Here is a 7,211-nt window from a genome sequence, read left to right as displayed (position 1 = left end):
ATTTCCTGGAGACTGCTAATCTCCAGAAAGCTTAATAACTGCTTTACAGGTGACAGCTTGGAATCTGTGCTTATATTCTGATTCTGATGAGAGTAAGAGCAGAGTGCATTGATTCCTGACTCTTTCTGGTTGGAATCCCTGTGACTAGCACTTGCTCTACAACCTGCTGGAAAGTACTAGAAATCCTTAAACTGATACAAGCACTCAACTCTCCTTTTTAATAAGGAGAAATTAATTGTAGGCACTAAACAGCCTATAATTGCAAAGCACCTTGCCAAGGTAAGGGGAAAAAAAACACCTAATCCTTAATGTCCAAGGGTCAGCTTCTGGTGATTTCTCCTGTCCACCTGGTGAATCTGGACATACTGGGGCAATGCAGCAATTGCTTCATGTACACAGACAACTCTCTCCTACCACCCAACACTACAACCAGCGAGAGATGCACTTACATAGCCAAAGTGGAAGAAAAGTTCTCTCCAGCCAAGATTGTGCTAGACAATCAAGAGGAGAAGGTTAACAGCTGCACTACACCTCAAGCAACAAATAGCCCATCAAAACCCTTACCACCAACACCCACACATAGCAACACTAAACACACATATGCGGAGGCACTTAACATTAACCTGCCCAAGCAACAAGGACCTCCAAAGCTGAAACACAAACAAACACCAATCAAAACCAAACTATCACATAGCTCACAACACCAGTGTGCCACCCAACAACAGCCCCTAAGGCAAGGCAATGTACGCAACACTTTAGTCATAGGTGACTCTATAGTCAGGCAAACTGATGCCCCACTCACCAGGCTGAACAAGAAGAAAATTACAGTCAGCTGCCTAGCCAGAGTGTGTTTGGCTTTCGCCACCCATTTTAAAATGAATTTTGCTATGCCCTTTTTCGAGGTTAGTATACTGTGCCTCTGTCTAACAGTGGCACAGATGTGATACCTGGAGTAAATCTACGATCTCCCATCCACTCATCAAGATTCCTCTTGAAGAGAGTCAATGAGGGAATCTGCCTAACCTGGACTGGGATTTTATTCCAGAGTGAAGGGTGCCTCTGGGTTATGAATCTGTCCCTCCAGCATGTCCTATTTATTTCAGTGCTGAGGTTCAAGTCTCTCGAGTGCGTAGCTCGATGGGATTTGGATTTTCTGAGGTGCAGCATGTCCATTAATTCCAGGTTGGACATGGCTTTATACGTCAGGCACAGATCGCCTCTGAGCAGGCAGTATGCCACTGAGTAGAGCTGGAGTTTCTTTAACCGGGCAGTATATGGCATCTGTTTGAGCCCTTTGATCCTCTTGGTGAGGTACTTTTGGGGTCTTTCCAGTTGCTGCAGGTGTCTGGTAAGGTACATCCCAAAAGGGGTATTGTACTCAATTATGGGCTTGATGAGGGATGTGTAAAGAGGCATGATGACCTCCCCTGATCTAGATGTGAATCCCTTCATGATTAGGTGGGCTATATAAAATGTTTTTCTAACCACTTTGGCCACGTGGTTATCGAATGAGAGATTGCTATCAACTTGGGTCTCCAGGTCCCTAATTACTTCTTCCATACTTAATGGATTACCATCTATGTGGTAATTTGTGGGCACTTTGTTTTTTGCCAAAGGGGATGACTATACACTTCTTGGCGTTTAGCTTGAGGCCATGGCTCTGGCACCAGTTGTCTGTTTCTATGAGGCCCTTTTGTAGGATGCTTGTGTCAGCTGGAGAGTTGATTATGGAGCCCAGTTTGCAGTCATCTGTGAACTTGGTCAGCCACAGTCCTTCTGTGTTGGCCTGTACCTCCAAGAAATATATACCGAACAAGAGAGGTCCCAGGACTGAGCCTGTGGGACGTCACTTGTAACTGGTTTGGAGTCTGACATGGCTCCAGCAATTTTAACCATGTGGGTTCTGTCCTTGAGCCAGTTTGCAACCCATCTAGTGACATAGGGGTTTATATTTAAGCTGGTGAGCTTATCTATAATGCCCGAGTGGGGTATTGTATCAAAGGCTTTTGCGAGGTCCAGGTAGGCTGTGTGAATCACCTTCCCGCCGTCAATGGCCTTGGTAACTGTTTCAAAGAAATCGACCAGGTTTAAGAGGCAGGATTTGCCCTTAACAAAGCCGAACTGGGTAGGATCCAGTGTCTGTAGGTCCCCAATATCTTTATTTATGAGGTCCATGATGATCCTTTCCATAGCTTTGAAGACCAAGCTAGTCAGGCTTATGGGGCGATAGTTTCCAGGATCTGTTGAGGCACCACCTTTGTGGAGAGGGACCACTGTTGCTGTACGCCACTGTTTGGGTACATATCCTGTAGTAAGGCTGAGATTGAACAGTAGTTTTATGTTTGGGTTTAGTTCTTCTTGGAGTTCTTCTTGGAGTTCATGTAGGACGCAGCCTGGGACACCGTCTGGTCCCATTGATGCTGTGTTTTTTTGCTTTGGAGAGGTCAGGGGGCAGCACTCTGCTGGGATTGATATTTGCCCTTTTGGTGGGGAAGGGGGGGAGAAGTTTGCACTGAACCTGTCAGCTAGGATGTTGGCAATGTCTGTGGGTTCGGTGTATTTTTTTGTCATTTTGGACTAATTCTGAGCATATCTGGGAATTCCCACCCAGGTACCTAACATAACTATAGAAAGCCTTGTGATTATCCTTAGTTCCTTTCTTATCCTTTCTTTATCCTTACCTTCCCCTTATCTTTCCCCACAGCCCCAAGCTCTAGCTGTACTCCTACCATAACCTACTCCTAACCTGTGTCTGACGACCTCGGTCCTCCTACAGTGAATGCAACCTGGACTATCTGAACCTACACTGACCTCTCTGGGAATTGAATGTATGTTTGGACTCCATTAATGTTGATTTGTTTGACTCCCATTGGGTACCCTAAAAGAGATCACAGCTATTCAGTACTCTAGCCTCCAACAGCCAGCTACCTCTCGGTCTTTACCTTTCCCCCTTATTTTTGGATACTCTTCCTTTTCCAGCCTTTTTACACCTTACTTTTTTCCCTCTGCCTCCACACTACCATATCCTGATTGTTCGACCCCTTCTCACTATCTGTTTCCCACCTGAGCCTTAGAGCAGGATACCATCCTCTCTTGGCTACTACCTTGCTCCTATTTTTGACTCCTTCTAGCCCTTCTTTGGACTGCAAGGCTTATCTTTTGACCTTATTCTTCGTTGTTACCTCCACTCTCTACCCTACTGCCCTTCTATCTGCCACCTAATCTAGTCTGCATTTCATACCTCTAACCTGCAATCACTCTTCCTTACCTCTCTCATTCCTCCTGCCCTCCTTCTGCATGCTTTACACTGCCTCTATGTTTATCTAACACTATTAACTTCCAGTGCTCTCTAGTCTTTTCCCTATCCTGTCCAGCTTGACTTTCTCCTTTCCTATCTCACTTACCTGCACACCTGATTGTCTCCTTTCTCATCTCTTCTTCTGTGGTTTCTGCCCCGCTCCGTTCGCCCTGCGGGCTCACTCCGCTCCCCTCCCTACCCCCAATTCTCACCCTCCCCCAGGGGTCCTACCATTATACTTACTCTGCCACACCTCCAACATTCTCACAACCTATCTCACTTCCTGCCCCACTCTCACTAATTAACTCTTTACTCCAAACTTAGCACCTCACCCACTCTCCTGATTCCTATCTAACTGCCACACCCCACTCTCCACCACCCTAGACCACCTAATACTAACTTACAAACCTCTTCCCACTATTAACATGCCTTTAAGCCTCAAACTACTGTATCCTCTACTACTCCTTAACATCCTTCTCTTTTACTATACTCTTACTTCCTACGAATATCTAACCCTTTGCCAATCTCCTAATTTAGCCAAACACACAACCTCTCTACTTCCTCTAGCCGAACAAACACATATTGATATCCTATCTTCCTGTCCCTACCTTCCCCCTCTCTACCACAAATTACACCATAATAGATTTCTAACCACTAGACGGCTTTATCTAATACCCTACAAAATCTCAAAGATATTTCAATTTCCACAAACTCTTTTACTGATACACGGGGACATCCACCCCAACCCTGGCCCCAATAATCCTCTTACACACACCACTTCTAACCACACTGCCAACAGTCTTAGTTCTCCTTTCTCTAATGACTCCCTCACTATAGCTCACCTAAATATTCGTAGCATCAATAATAAAATCACTCAACTCCATGCTTTAATTGACTTCTATGCCTTTGATATTCTCTGTCTCACTGAAACGTGGCTTAAACCAGGTAACAAAGACAACAAATTCACTCCCCCAGGTTATAGTACCCTAAGGCAAGATCGCCTTAACAAAAAGGGTGGGGGAGTGGCCTTACTTTACAAATCCCAACTACAGGTAGCCTTAACTGACTCCCTGCCCCCCTCCCCAGTCAATGCTGAAATACTCTGTACCAAACTCCAAGTGAATAAAAACAAAGCCATTTACGTAATATGCTCCTACATCCCTCCAGGCAATAACTCAAATACACTAGAAAATATTCTTAGCTGGGTCTCCTGTAGCTTCCCTCAGGAAACCATAATCTTAGGAGACTTTAATATTGATTGGAACTCCTGTATCTCTCCCAAACCTACCCTTCACCTTAATCTTTTTAACTTTCAACAAACCATAAACTCCCCTACTAGAATACACAAATCTACCAATAAACTATCCATTCTAGACTGGATACTAATCAACAACAATCCCCTCTCTTATAAAACTGGAACACTCCCTGACAATATCAGCGATCATCTCCTCACCTACATCACTAAACAAAAATACAACAATCCCAAACAGGCTACTTATCGTACTGTACACAACAAAACTAATTTTAACCTGTCTTCTTTCCGTAATGAACTCAAAGAATATAACTGGTCGGCTCTAAAACACCTCCCAATTGATGAAGCAGTTACCTATTTCAACAACACCTTCCTACAAATTCTCCAGCATCATGCACCATCCCGATTAATTAGAATAGGCTCTAAAGCAGCCCCCTGGCTTTCCAAAAAAAAAACCAAACAAACAATGCTAGCTAGAAATAAGTTATGGACAAAATGGAGATCCACTAAAAAAACATCTGACCATCAAAATTACAAACACCTGAGAAATACAACTAAGAAACTCACCTACCTGGATAAAAAGAATTACTACCTTCAGTATCAACAACACAGAAATCAAAACCCCAAACACTTCTGGTCAGGAATCAATAAACTGCTCCATCCAGGGAACACCAAAACACCTACACCAGCTAGCCTAGCTCAGACCCAACCCAATATAATAGCCAACACCTTCAACAACTTCTTCTCTGAAACAGTCACCTCTCTAGCAAACACCATGACTCCCCCCCTTTCCCTTCAAATAACCCCTCCTCTAAACAGCACCTCTACACTAAAATTTAATACAGTCTCCACTACCTACATACGTAAGTTACTCTCTAAACTTAAACCTTGCACCCCTTCAGCCGACAAACTATCAGCTGAATATCTGCAACTAGCTGCTCATGAACTAGCTTACCCAGTCTCCATATTAATTAACAGAACTATAACTGAATCCACTATCCCTTCCTGCTGGAAAATCTCCCATATCATTCCCCTCCACAAAGGAGGCAACTCCAACGAACTTTCTAATTTCCGCCCAATAGCCCTTCTGTCTCCACTATCTAAAATTATGGAACGTTGCATTCACCATCAACTCTTATATCATCTCTTACAAAATAACCTACTCGTAGACTCACAACATGGTTTTAGGCCCCACCACAGTACTTCCACTGCCCTTCTCTCCTTCACAGACGTGATCAACAAAAACCGCAATAACAACCTTTACTCCTCTGCACTTTTCCTTGACCTCTCTAAAGCTTTCGACATGGTTAACCATCAACTTCTCCTAGATACTTTAAAATCCCTCTCACTTGATTCATTAGCACTACAGTGGTTTGACTCTTACTTGAAAGATAGAAAACAAGCAGTCCTCTGGGATAGCCATCTATCCTCTCAGCTCCCTGTCACCATCGGTGTCCCACAAGGCTCCATCTTAGGCCCCCTCCTTTTCTCCATATTCATAAATAACCTACCTACTTCACTCCCAACATCCACTTGTATACAATATGCGAATGATTCTACTCTCATCTGTTCTGCTTTATCTCCAGAAAAACTCCACTCCTCCACCCAAAATGTCTTTACAGCAGCAGAAAAATGGTTCCAACATATCTGTCTCCTCCTTAATCCCAAAAAACCAAATTACTACTCTTCACCCCCACCCTTAAATCTGCCCCTATCTCATTTTCCATTGTGTCCTGTAATGGCACTATCATTACCCCTGATAGTTCCATTAAACTACTGGGAGTCACTATAGACAATCAGCTAAGCTTTGACTGCCACATTGATCTGACCATCAAGACTGTTAATAAAAAAATAGGTGCCCTGTATAGACTAAAGCCCTTTCTTACTGCTACTACCCGAGTGTCTCTTGCCCAAACTCACCTCATCTCCACACTATTGTATGCCTCTCCATCATTTATCAACCTCTCTAAAGCTAACCTTCAAAAACTCAACACAGCGTACCACAGTATTGCCAGGTTTGCCACAGGTTCCCCATTCCGTACGCATCACTGTCTCAATCTAAAACAACTTAATTGGCTAGAACTTCAGAACATAATACTTCTACATCAATTAGTCTTAACTTATAAAATTCTACATTACCCCTCCAATACACCCATACTAAATAACCTCATCACCCCATATAAAAATCTTACTTCCCTTCGCTCAGCCAGGAAGCTTCTAGTAACTACTCTCAAATCCCACAATAAAGCAGGTGACTCCTTATTTGCCAATACTGTAGGATCATATTGGAATAAACTCCCCATAGAGCTGACCACCCTAAGCTCACCTCACCTTTTCAAAAAACAAATAAGAAACCATTTACAAACCCACTGGCTATGCCCATGCGCTAATCCTGACTGAGCTCAGCAATTATTTCTCCTCTTTCCAGTCCCCCCCCTTCACTTCTACTGGTTGCTTCTCTACCCTTAATTATGCCTCTACTGACCCATTTTCAAAATTTCTTTTCTCTTCCTTCCTTACACTTCCTACTTCCTCCATCTACATGCTATATCACTTCATCTTGTCATCTGTTCTTTTCCTACCTTTTCTACTTATCTCTTCTATGTTTATCCCCTACCTTATACTAGTGCCCTGGCACAACTTATTTCTATTCTAAATTGT

The sequence above is a fragment of the Protopterus annectens genome, chromosome 2.part1 (assembly GCF_019279795.1).
Source record: "Protopterus annectens isolate FY-2018-M chromosome 2.part1, PAN1.0, whole genome shotgun sequence".
Classification (NCBI taxonomy): domain Eukaryota; kingdom Metazoa; phylum Chordata; order Ceratodontiformes; family Protopteridae; genus Protopterus; species Protopterus annectens.
Note: the sequence above shows the minus strand (reverse complement) of the source record.